Below are 14,236 nucleotides of genomic sequence, written 5' to 3'. Positions count from 1 at the left end.
GTTTATAATTCCACATGTTCATACATTTGTATTAGAAACAACTTCACTCGTAATTAGTGTTGAGCAAACCAAACCAGTAGAAGCCTCTTTCGGGTTGAACTTTGCTAAAAGCTCAGTTTGGGTTTGTGCTGAAACAAACTTTTGGCAAAGTTCAAGGGTTTTACTGATTCATTTCACTCAATACTAGTCCCAAACACTAGTGATAATATTAAGAGCCATAAGAACCCTGTATAACGCTCTCAGAGTGTCATACGGGATTTTATGGCTTTTGGACACTGTTCTACTCCGGCTTTAGGGCCTTTGGTGAACTTACCATTTGGTTCAAACTCCGACCAAACCAAACTTTTTGCAAACATTTGTCAAACCAACCTAACCAAACTTCAAAGGTTTGCTCATCACTATTTGGTAGAGCTAGGTAGCAATATGGCCTTGAGGTTGAGCATGGCATCATTTAGTTGTTTTATAATATATTTAAATAATAATACTAAGAAAAGATGTGAACAAATATTTAATTAAAAACTATCTGAGCAAACGTATTCATTTATATGATTGAATAGATAGATGAATGAATTAATGAGTGCAAACATCTTTTTTAAAGTATCTGGTTGTGATTATCAACTTACTCGAAGTTTAAGGTTACATGAAAAATTTGGTCACACAACTTGGTTTCACACTTGTCAAAGGGCTGTGTAGCATCTCATTGAAAAGTGATGCATCACACCATGATGCAACCCAAATGTGGCCATAGCACAATTGTCACCCGGGGAACTTCCCATCATGATAACAAATTGCTCCCTAAGGGAATATTGGAAACAGGTGAAATAGCACAGTTGTTTTTTTTGTAAAAAGAGAGGTGAACAAACCAGATGGTAGCATTAATAATAGAATAGCCCTGACAGAGGGTAAACTTAATACATTTGTAAAAGTAAGGGTAAGATACGATGACAACAAGAGCTAGATCAAAAAGCAGGAAAAAAAACATTTATGAAACTTTAGCATCAGTTGTTTTAGAATTCAGTCAGTGAAGGAACATAAAGAAATGAAAACAAATGATCAGAAAATGATTCTACCTGTAGAAAGATCTTGTAAAAATAGAATAAACATCCAATAGCACTATTTAAAACATGAATGCCAAATGCTAGAAGCATCAAAATGTGTACACAATATTTATTGTACTATTAGTAATATCACATTGATTAAAAATCTCCTACCCTTTTGTTCCTACAGCTTCTCTGTAGTCCTATGTGTCTCCATGGCACCTGTCAAGTACATATTTTCCTCGCACATGACATGGGCATGACTGCCATAGGTTTATCTGTTTCCATTCACTCAATCTTGCACTCACATTCCACTTGCGTTGCAAACTGAGTATAAATCCCACCTCAACACTCTAAGAAACACTATGGATTTTTCAAAGCATACAAGGACCGGACTTATTAAAATTTGAAGCTTTATTAGAAAAAATTCCGTACTCACACAAAGTACAAGAAGGACAACATAAAATGGCATAAAAATAAAACAAACAGCTATAGAGATAAAAGGAAATAAGATAAAGAATGACAGATGCTTTTCTAGTTTGATTTGCTTGAGATCCTGCAAGAAGATGCACTGAAAGCTATATAGAACTGCAAAGCTAGGTTGTATCTTCTAGACTATGACTATGATGGGTATCTCTTGGCATGAGAATTTTGCAGCTTCTAAAGCAAACCCCTTTAACTGTCCTCCTGGTCATGTGAGAGAGGGGTGGCTAATCACATGCAAAATAGGACCGTTGCAGGACACAGTTTTACTTGTGTTATATCTTCTTATGGAAAATCTATAGTGAGATAATATAGCTGTTGTGTTGGCATGCGTTTTTGAATGTATGCACGCAAATATGAGAATTGATAATTTGAGCCAATATTGAGTTTTGTGGTTCCTTGAGGCTAAAAATCATAGAATCACAGAATGGTAGAGTTGGAAGGGACCTCCAGGGTCATCTGGTCCAACCCCCTGCTCAGTGCAGGGGTCACTAAATCATCCCAGATAGATATTTGTCCAGCCTTTGTTTGTAGACTTCCATTGAAGGAGAACTCACCACCTCCTGTGGTAACCTGTTTTACTCATTGATCGCCCTCACTGTCAGAAAGTTTTTTCTAATATCTAATTTGTGTCTCCTCCTTTCAGTTTTATCTCATTGCTTCTAGTCTTTCCTTTCCTGTCCAAAATCTTGGTGCTTGAGACACAAAGCAGTTATATTCCCTGACACATAGCTGTGTAATATGAAACATGGATTATGACAGGGATGGCTTTAAAGAGAACCTTTGAGCATCATAAACTACACTATTGGGCTCAAATAGAAGGGAATGGGGAGAGCTGCTCTTATACTTACGAGGTCCCATGTTCTAGCATTGTGCCCCAAGAAATCAGCATACGCATACAGCATGACTCTTTTTAGAAGGCTTTGTATGCATACCTCTCAGTCTTCTGAATAGTCATGCTGTGTGATTTCTTGGGGACACAGCGCTGGAACATGGGACCCAGGGAGTATAAAAAACAGCTCCCCTCCCTCGGTTCCCTCTCCTTTGAGCTCCATAACGTGGTTTCCCTTTGTTACATATAGGCATTTCTGTAAAATATAACAGTGAAAATCCTCTTTATTGGACACTCATATTAAAAAAATGCACATATAGAATAAGCCGCCACCACTGCACATGCCAACATGATTTGGACATCACTACTTTGGGATCGCTTATTCTATGTATGCTTTTTTAAATATGAATATCTAATAAGAAATATCTAATAAGAAAAGTTTAATCTACAAGGTTCCTGGCTTTCTCTGTTACATTTGCCTTGGATTTATCTAGTCTTGCTCTGGGACTTCTCCGTGCCCAAGACCTTATGTTGTTGTAGACATTTTCTGTAACATGGTGTGTGCTAGTTGGCGTCTGGCAGCTTAGCCTCTACCATCACTTCCCACTTGTTAACTCTTCTATGGGATTGCGACCCCCAGTTACACAGAGAAATGTTTGGTCTTTGTGTTTACTGGCAAATTAATTTCACTATCCCCCTCACAGTAGACATCCAGATAATTATCTCTCATGTCTGTCCAGGGATATCTTATGTGGATTTGATTAAGTTAGGATTAAATATAACTCATAACAGTAACAAACTACAAACAAGCCCTGGATCTGAACCCGCATTCATGCGCCTTTTAATCTGTGGCAAGGTTCACCTCGGTGCCCTTTTCCAGATTTAGATTTTAAAAAAAGTAATGTACACAGCAAAAATGGATGCAGCCGTATGCCAACTTCCTACAGTTGACAAATATTAGATCAATACATTTTACTTGCTTAAAAAGAAAGTCAACATTTTTTTGTCTTCTTTTTTTGCCGATAGATACAAACATATGCTGTGCAAACATGCCCATCATTGCATGTCTGCCATCAACTGCAAGTATAAATACAAAAAAATATATCTTAACTCCTTACTGATTATCCGGAATTGTGCTAGGAAAAGATAATAAGGACATTACTGTTTTGCTTGAACAAAGCTCAGGCGGCAATGAGAGTGCAGGTAAGACCACTAATTACAATTGATTAAAGATAAAACATAGTCAAATAAAGCTTGGACAAAACGTTCATGGGGAATATTCTTCAAAAACTACAGACTATAAGTAATTGCTCCAAGAGATAGGCTCAATGCACACCGGTGTATTTGCACTGCAGGATCCAGAGCGGGTGTTTGAATCCGGATCCCGCAGCAAATACTGCCCATAGACATGCTATACAAAACGCTTTTCCATGTCCAAACCCAAGAGCGGAAATCAATCGCAGATCCGCATCATTCTCTGCACTGTACATGTGCGGCGTCACGCCAGCTGGCACATCCGCAGCACAGAGTCAATGACAACTGACAGGTACGTGGGGGTCACCGCTGGGCACAGGGTCTGATTCCGCTGCGAAATCTCGCAGTCGGAATCTGACCTAACCGTGTGCATTTGGCCATTGAATTAGGAATGATGCTGGGACAATGTGCATGGTTCCAAAATAGTATTGCACTAAAGTGGTAGTTGACATCTGGCAGCTTAGCCTCTACCATCACTTCCCACTTGTTAACTCTTCTATGGGATTGCGACCCCCAGTTACACAGAGAAATGTTTGGTCTTTGTGTTTACTGGCAAATTAATTTCACTATTCCCCTCACAATAGACATCCAGATAATGATGCTGGGACAATGTGCATGGTTCCAAAATAGTATTGCACTAAAGTGAAATGCATATATACATGAAACATCCAATACAAATAGCACCTGAAAACTGATTAAACCCAGTAAAGTTGGGAGGAAGGATAGGCTAGCTGTATAGCCCTTTGGAAGTATCACCATGTGTATTGTTGACCCTGCAGCTTCCTCAGGGGTGTTCTGCTGCAGCATCACAAGTGTGATTTAAATGGACTATATCAGCAATTTTTATTTATTAAATAAAAGCAGATAAACATTTTCCATTTTTCTAATCTGTTTTTATTTTCTGATTGTAGAATTTTATATTCTGTTCTTTATACATGACTATAGGGCTATCATCTTGCCTGACCTACATTTAACAGCATTTAAAGATATGCTTTACAGCAGCCTCATGGGTCATTCACACAATGGACAGGAAATAACTAGAGATGAGCGAACACCAAAATGCTCGGGTGCTCGTTACTCGGGACGAAATTTTCGCGATGCTCGAGGGTTCGTTTCAAGTAACGAACCCCATTGAAGTCAATGGGCGACCCGAGCATTTTTGTATATCGCCCATGCTCGGTAAGGTTTCCATTTGTGAAAATCTGGGCAATTCAAGAAAGTGATGGGAACGACACAGCAACGGATAAGGCAGGCGAGGGGCTACATGTTGGGCTGCATCTCAAGTTCCCAGGTCCCACTATTAAGCCACAATAGCGGCAAGAGTGCCCCCCCCCCCCATCATCCCAACAATTTTTACTTCTGAAAAGCCCTCATTAGCAATGCATACCTTAGCTAAGCACCACACTACCTCCAACAAAGCACAATCACTGCCTGCATGACACTCCGCTTCTCCTGGGTTACATGCTGCCCAACCCCCCCCCCCCCCCCCCTGCACGACCCAATGTCCACAGCGCACACCAAATTGTCCCTGCGCAGCCTTCAGCTGCCCTCATGCCACGCCACCCTCATGTCTTTTTATAAGTGTGTCTGCCATGAGGAGGAACCGCAGGCACACACTGCAGAGGGTTGGCACGGCTAGGCAGCGACCCTCTTTAAAAGGGGCAGGGCGATAGCCCACAATGCTGTACAGAAGCAATGAGAAATATAATCCTGTGCCACCGCCATCAGGAGCTGTACACGTGGGCATAGCAATGGGGAACCTATGTGCCACACACTATTCATTCTGTCAAGGTGTCTGCATTCCCTTAGTCAGACTGCGGTTTTTTAAAAATAGTCACAGGCAGGTACAACTCCGCAATGGGAATTCCGTGTGAATGGGTGGCTCCCTGGAACCCAACGGCTGTACATAAATGTATCCCATTGCAGTGCCCTGGACAGCAGAGCTAACGTCAGATTAAATGCAGGTGGGCTTCGGCCCACACTACATGCCCCAACCTGACCGGGCTTTTTAATTCATAGACACAGGCAGGTACAACTCCCTATTGTGAAGTCTCTGTGGACCCACAGCATGGGTGGGTGCCAGGAAGCCACCGGCGGCACATAAATATATCCCATAGCATTGCCCATCACAGCTGAGGTAATGTCATGTTTAATGCAGGTGGGCTTCGGCCCACACTGCATGCCCCAGTCAGACTGGGGTTCTTTAGAAGTGGACACATGTAGTTACAACTCCGTGTGGACCGACAGCATGGGTGGGTGCCAGGAAGCCACCGGCGGTACATAAAAATATCCCATTGCATTGCCCAGCACAGCTGATGTAACGTCAGCTGTAATGCAGGTGGGCAAAAAATTAATTGGATTACACTGTAGGCGAGGGCCCCAAAAAATTGGTGCACCAACAGTACTAATGTACCTCAGAAAAATTGCCCATGCCCAACTAAGAGGGCAGGTGAAACCCATTAATCGCTTTGGTTAATGTGGCTTAATTGGTAACTAGGCCTGGAGGCAGCCCAGTTAAAATAAAAATTGGTTCAGGTGCAAGTTTCAACGCTTTAATGAGCATTGAAACGTATAAAAATTGTTTAGAAAAATTATATGACTGAGCCTTGTGGAAGAAAAATTGCCCGTTCGGCGTGATTACGTGAGGTTTCAGGAGGAGGAGGAATATTATACACAGATTGATGAAGCAAAAATGTCCCCGTTTTTGATGGTGATAGAGAACGATGCTTCCATCCGCGGGTGCAGCCTACGTATTGATTAGGTATCGCTGCTGTCCGCTGGTGAAGAAGAGAAGTCTGGGGAAATCCAGGCTTTGTTCATCTTGATGAGTGTAAGCCTGTCGGCACTGTCGGTTAACAGGCGGGTACGCTTATCCGTGATGATTCCCCCAGCCGCACTAAACACCCTCTCTGACAAGACGCTAGCCGCAGGACAAGCAAGCACCTCCAGGGCATACAGCGCGAGTTCAGGCCACGTGTCCAGCTTCGACACCCAGTAGTTGTAGGGGGCAGAGGCGTCACCGAGGACGGTCGTGCGATCGGCTACGTACTCCCTCACCATCCTTTTACAGTGCTCCCGCCAACTCAGCCTTGACTGGGGAGCGGTGACACAGTCTTGCTGGGGAGCCATAAAGCTGGCAAAGACCTTGGAGAATGTTCCCCTGCCTGAGCTGTACATGCTGCCTGATCTCTGCGCCTCCCCTGCTACCTGGCCCTCGGAACTGCGCCTTCTGCCACTAGCGCTGTCGGATGAGAAGTTTACCATCAGTTTATCCACCAGCGCCCTGTGGTATAGCATCATTCTCGAACCCCTTTCCTCTTCGGGAATGAGAGTGGAAAGGTTCTCCTTATACCGTGGGTCGAGCAGTGTGTACACCCAGTAATCCGTAGTGGCCAGAATGCGTGTAACGCGAGGGTCACGAGAAAGGCATCCTAACATAAAGTCAGCCATGTGTGCCAGGGTACCTGTACGCAACACATGGCTGTCTTCACTAGGAAGATCACTTTCAGGATCCTCCTCCTCCTCCTCCTCCTCCTCCTCCGGCCATACACGCTGAAAGGATGACAGGCAAGCAGCATGGGTACCCTCAGCAGTGGGCCAAGCTGTCTCTTCCCCCTCCTCCTCATGCTCCTCCCCCTCCTCCTCAACGTGCTGAGATATAGACAGGAGGGTGCTCTGACTATCCAGCGACATACTGTCTTCCCCCGCCTCCGTTTCCAAGTGCAAAGCGTCTGCCTTTATGCTTTGCAGGGAACTTCTCAAGAGGCATAGCAGAGGAATGGTGACGCTAATGATTGCAGCATCGCCGCTCACCATCTGGGTAGACTCCTCAAAGTTTCCAAGGACCTGGCAGATGTCTGCCAACCAGGCCCACTCTTCTGTAAAGAATTGAGGAGGCTGACTCCCACTACGCCGCCCATGTTGGAGTTGGTATTCCATTATAGCTCTACGCTGCTCATAGAGCCTGGCCAACATGTGGAGCGTAGAGTTCCACCGTGTGGGCACGTCGCACAGCAGTCGGTGCACTGGCAGATTAAACTGATGTTGCAGGGTCCGCAGGGTGGCAGCGTCCGTCTTGGAGTTGCGGAAATGTGCGCTGACCCGGCGCACCTTTCCGAGCAGGTATGACAAGTGTGGGTAGCTTTTCAGAAAGCGCTGAACCACCAAATTAAAGACATGAGCCAGGCATGGCACGTGCGTGAGGCTGCCGAGCTGCAGAGCCGCCACCAGGTTACGGCCGTTGTCACACACGACCATGCCCGGTTGGAGGCTCAGCGGCGCAAGCCAGCGGTCGGTCTGCTCTGTCAGACCCTGCAGCAGTTCGTGGGCCGTGTGCCTCTTCTCTTCTAAGCTGAGTAGTTTCAGCATGGCCTGCTGACGCTTGCCCACCGCTGTGCTGCCACGCCGCGCGACACTGACTGGTGGCGACGTGCTGCTGCTGACACATCTTGATTGCGAGACAGAGGTTGCGTTGGAGGAGGAGGAGGATGCTTTAGTGGAGGAAGCATACACCGCCGCAGATACCATCACCGAGCTGGGGCCCGCAATTCTGGGGGTGGGTAGGACGTGAGCAGTCCCAGGCTCTGACTCTGTCCCAGCCTCCACTAAATTCACCCAATGTGCCGTTAGGGAGATATAGTGGCCCTGCCCGCCTGTGCTTGTCCACGTGTCCGTTGTTAAGTGGACCTTGGCAGTAACCGCGTTGGTGAGGGCGCGTACAATGTTGCGGGAGACGTAGTCATGCAGGGCTGGGACGGCACATCGGGAAAAGTAGTGGCAACTGGGAACCGAGTAGCGCAGGGCCGCCGCCGCCATCATGCTTTTGAAAGCCTCCGTTTCCACAAGCCTATACGGCAGCATCTCCAGGCTGATCAATTTGGCAATGTGCACGTTTAACGCTTGAGCATGCGGGTGCGTGGCAGCGTACTTGCGCTTGCGCTCAAACAGTGGTGCTAGCGACATCTGGACGCTGCCCTGAGAGACATTGCTGGATGGGGCCGAGGACAGCGGAGGTGAGGGTGTGGGTGCAGGCCAGGAGACGGTAGTGCCTGTGTCCTCAGAGGGGGGTTGGATCTCAGTGGCAGGTTGGGGCACAGGGGGAGAGGCAGTGGTGCAAACCGGAGGTGGTGAACGGCCTTCGTCCCACCTTGTGGGGTGCTTGGCGATCATATGCCTGCGCATGCTGGTGGTGGTGGCTCCCCAGCTGATCTTGGCGCGACAAAGCTTGCACACCACTGTTCGTCGGTCGTCAGGCGTCTCTGTGAAAAACTGCCACACCGTAGAGCACCTTGACATCTGCAGGGTGGCATGGCGCGAGGGGGCGCTTTGGGAAACAGTTGGTGGATTATTCGGTCTGGCCCTGCCTCTACCCCTGACCACCGCACTGGCTCGGCCTGTGCCCACACCCTGACTTGGGCCTCCGCATCCTCGCCCGTGTCCATGTCCTCTAGGCCTACCCCTACCCCTCAGCATGCTGTATTACCAGTAGTGCAGAAACAGAACGCTGTAATTAAATGTGCCACTTATTGGCCTGTGGTTGGAGGCTGACTTCGCTTACGGAACGCACAGCAGAGCCAGGAAATAATTTTGCGCAAGGCTGCTGTAACACTTAGCTGGCTGCGTATGAATTAGGAGGACAACTACCCCCAGCACAGACCCAGTACACTTTGGACAGTCACAGGCAGTCCAAATAGATTTTTTTTCCCAAATGTTTTTGGAAAGGCCCACTGCCTATATTCAATAAATATGTCTTCTGTCCCTGCCTCACCACTACTGGCCCTGGAGTATGTAAAATAACTGCAGACTGTTGCACTGTGGACTGGAATACAGCGGTGATGTAACAGCCAACACAGAGCCAGGAAATAATTTTGTGCAAGCCTGCTGTAACACTTAGCTGGCTGCGTATGAATTAGGACAACTACCCCCAGCACAGACCCAGTACACTGAGGACAGTCACAGGCAGCCCAAATAGATTTTTTTTCCCAAATGTTTTTGGAAAGGCCCACTGCCTATATTCAATAAATATGTCTTCTCTCCCTGCCTCACCACCACTACTGGCCCTGGACTATGTATAATTACTGCAGGGCGCAATGCTCTGCACGGCCGATATACAAAAAAAAAATGTGCAACACTGCAAAAAGCAGCCTCCACACTACTGCACACGGTTAGATGTGGCCCTAAGAAGGACCGTTGGGGTTCTTGAAGCCTAAAATACTCCTAACACTCTCCCTATAGCAACTCCAGCAAGACAGCACTTTCCCTGAACTATGTTAGAATGCATCTGTGGCGAGCCGCGGGAGGGGCCGATTTATATACTCAGGTGACACCTGATCTCGCCAGCCACTCACTGCAGGGGGGTGGTATAGGGCTTGAACGTCGCAGGGGGAAGTTGTAATGCCTTCCCTGTCTTTCTATTGGCCAGAAAAGCGCGCTAACGTCTCAGAGATAAAAGTGAAAGTAACTCGAACATTGCGTGGTACTCGTCACGAGTAACGAGCATCTCGAACACGCTAATACTCGAACGAGTATCAAGCTCGGACGAGTACGTTCGCTCATCTCTAGAAATAACCCATTGACTTGTATGAGAGTCTCTTCTAGGCATGTTCGGTGACCTGCGCAAAGATCATTGTTCAGGGAGTCATAGTCATAGTGAGTAAATAGTCATAGTTGATCACCAATTGTGAATGGTGAATCCTGTGTTATCTACATATAGGTGTTTACATTGTATTGTAACCCTTCCTGTGGTGTTAATGAGATGACTGCTCCAAGGATTTCTCTACAGAATAGGAAGTATCGGCCTATTAGACTCTGTGGTCAGTGTGAAAAATGTATGATTTTAAGATTTTTTAAAATATAGGTTGTGACTAAATGTTTTTAAAAAATCAGCATAAACTCCTAAAAATACGTTTAGCACAAAAATTAAATTTATATAATAGGTCATTTTCTGATGTCATATTCCCTTTAAATCAAGTTAGCTACCGTGACATTACAAGCTTCAGTAGGGCAAGCTCAGGGGTGGATATCCTATATGTACCATGAAATTATACTTTATGGAGTCTATATACTGTCCTTGCACAGCTTCTCTCTGAAATTAGTTTGTGCCCCTGTGCACTTAGCCATGTTTGACCAAACCTCTATTGTGTGTGTGTTTATAATTGTAAAAGTTGCCTTTCTTGAACTGAAGTAAGTAAGAAACAAGAAAAATATTTGGGTTCCTTTGCGCTACAATACACCTAATTCCGATTGTAAAAAAAAAGCGGTATACACTTACTTCACTGGGTGGATCTGGAACCAACCATTTTCCCCCATTCCAAGTTAGCCTTAAACTATATAGACAACAGTGTGTCCTTTTCTTTTCTTTATCTTCTTTTATTCACACGTAATACAAAGAGGCTTGAAAAAGGGGTAATTGAACCCCGAAACGCATTGCCTTGTTTTGCACCTGCTTTGTACTTCATTTGTACTTCATTTGTATTACGTGTGAATAAAAGAAGATAAAAGAAGAAAAGGACACATTATTGTCTATATCGTTTAAGGCTAACTTGGAATGGGGGAAAATGGTTGGTTCCAAATCCCCCCAGTGAAGTAAGGGTATACGGTTTTTTTCACACTCTGAATTAGGTGTATTGTAGCGCAAAGGAACCCAAATATTTTTCATGTTTCTTACTATTTATTACCGAGGGTGAACACCCCGGGTCTGTGTTCCCTGCTGCTCTACCAATTGGGATCTCCACCTGAGTGATTGTTTAAAGCTGAAGTGGACCTGCATGGTGTGGAGTTCTGCCTGCTGACAGACTCTGCACTAAACAAGTAAGTCCACTTTTCTTCAGGATTGCATTCACATTTTATTACTGTATTCTCCCTATATCTGGAGCGCAAACACTTCATCTTGATGTTTTATTTCTTGAACTGAAGGAATCAGTGCTTAACCCCTTAATGACGCGGCCATTTTTCTTTTTCCATTTTCGTTTTTTCCTCCCCCCTTTAAAAAAATCATAACTCCTTTATTTATCCATCCACGTCACTGTATGAGGGCTTGTTTTTTGCGGGATGAGTTGTATTTAAAGTACCATATAATGTACTGAAAAACTTTTAAAAAATTCTAAGTGGAGTAAAATGGAAAAAAAACGACATTTTGCCATCTTTTAGTACGTCTTGCTTCTACGGCGCACAAATGGCAACAAAAACGACATGATAACTTTATTCTATGGGTCGGTACGATTACTACGATGCCAAACTTGTTTAGGTTTTTTTTTACTATACTCCTCTTTTTTTTTTTTAAAGACATAAAATTTTTTTCAATTATTTTCTGTCGTCATTTTGTGCGCGCGATAACTTTTTTATTTTTCCGTCGACGTAGTTGAGCAAGGTCTCATTTTTTGCGGGATGTCCTGTAGTTTCTGACAGTACCATTTTGGAATACATATGACTTTTTGATCGCTTTTTATTGCGTTTTTTCTGGGAGACAGGGTAACTAAAAAAGTGCATTTCTGGCGTTCTTCATTTTTTGTTTCGGACGACGTTCACCGTGCGGGAAAAATTATGTGCTACTTTGATAGATCGGACTTTTACGGACGCGACGATATCAAATACATATTTTTAATTTATTATTTAGATTTTTTAATAATAGATATGGCAAAAGGGGGGTGATTTAAACTTTTACAACTTTTTTTTTTTTTCAATTAAAAAAAAACTTTATTGATTCTTTTTTTTACTTTACTTTGAAGTCCCCCTGGGGGACTTTAAGATGCGATGCTTTGATCGCTCCTGCAGTATGACGTAATGCTATAGCATTACGTCATACTGCTTTTTGACAGGCAGCCTATGAAGCCACCCCACGGGGACGGCTTGATAGGCAGTCTGCTAAGGCAGCCCTGGGGCCTTTCATTAGGCCCCCGGCTGCCATGATACGTGCATGGCTCCCCCGATCTCACCGCGGGGGGGCCGCGCGAGACCCCCGAACATCGTTCGGGGGATTTAAATGCCGCTGTCAGAATTGACAGCGGCGTTTAAATGGTTAATAGCCGCGATCGGCCGCGCGGCCGCTCGCGGCTATTGCCCGCGGGTGTCAGCTGTTATAAACAGCTGATGCCCGCACTGTATGAAGAGAGGTTGCCACGCAACCTCTCTTCATACATACCCCGACGCTCCATGACGTACCAGGTACGTCATTGGTCGTTAAGGGGTTAAAGCAGCTTAAGGCGGCTCTCACACAGGCATTAGCAAAATGCCATGTTCGAAATCGCATATTACTGCGATTGTGAATGCATTGTACTGTGTTTGACAGCATTGTTAACGCACCCCATCATTGTGATGGCCGAGGTGCATTAAAAAGTGCTAAAACACACAAAAATAGAGCAGATAGAGCTAAAATATCACAGCGTTCGAAAGCAAGTCTGCGAGGCCCCTTTGAAATCAATGGGAACGCTTTACAGCATTTAGCACAGCGTTTGAAACGCCGCGCTAAACGCTGTAAAAAGTGCGCCGTGGGAGAGCAGCCTTAGAGACTGTGTACGTAGCTTGAACTGACAGCTGCAGAGTCGTGGCAACATTCTCACTTGTTGCCTTTTATCTCTGGCAGATTTATGTCTCTTTATCTCTACTTCTATTTATTTTCCGGGTGGTTCACGGATTAATTGGAGAGAACAATTCTCACACAGTATGATATATAATAATAATATAATTCTAGAATAAGATATACAAAAGGCAATTTTGATGACAAATGAGTCTTAATTCTCAAATAGCTATATCAATTTAATTAACAAGTCCTCCACAAGATCAAAACCTGAAACATGTATAATGTAATAATTGGACACGCAATGAGAAAGAAGCAATAGGTATCATAGTTTTCTTCTTTGCACCCCGCTTACTGCACTTCCATCATCGATTGAGGATTTTCTGGAACATCTTATTTTTTATTAAATCACTGCATTATTCTGTAAGCTCCTATGATCTCTATGAAAGGCACATGTACGCACTTCAATGACCAACCAGCACTGTTCATTATTGAATACTGAGCTTTTGTCGGAGCTTGGACCTTAAGAAAGAGAATATACAGTGAAGATCTCTCGCAGGTTAGGTTTTTCATAATACACATCAAGAGACATGAGTTTTTATAAGCTCAGTCAGCAGCAATCTGATCTACACAGAGAGCTCTTTTATAGTCTTTGAAAGGTGTCACACTCTATGACATACTGTACAGCTGCATAAGCTTATTGGCGATTTTGTAACGTGGAATAAATAAGCCGCTATTCTAAAGCAGTTAAAAGAAAGCAGAAAATAGACCCAGTAGGACTGTGTTGATCCACTCTTTTAGATACATACCGGTAGATATCTATATAGTGCTTAATTCTGTGTTTAATAGTAATAACGACATTAATCTACAGTCATCCTGACTTAACTAGAGAGAAATAATGTTATATGCTTGAAAAAAAGCCTTAAGAAATATTTATGGCATAAATGGGATCTATTCTTTCAATCATGTCAGCTTTTTGGATGAACATAGCTGCTCCCTTGAAATGAATTGGTATAATTTTGCCCTGCCAATAGTGATCATTAAAAGGTTATCCAAGTAATCAGTTGCACAAACATACTGAAATATAGTTAAAAGTTTTGTCTCTGTAATAACATC

Source organism: Eleutherodactylus coqui, chromosome 9 (genome assembly GCF_035609145.1).
Source record: "Eleutherodactylus coqui strain aEleCoq1 chromosome 9, aEleCoq1.hap1, whole genome shotgun sequence".
Classification (NCBI taxonomy): domain Eukaryota; kingdom Metazoa; phylum Chordata; class Amphibia; order Anura; family Eleutherodactylidae; genus Eleutherodactylus; species Eleutherodactylus coqui.
This window is presented reverse-complemented; position numbering follows the sequence as displayed.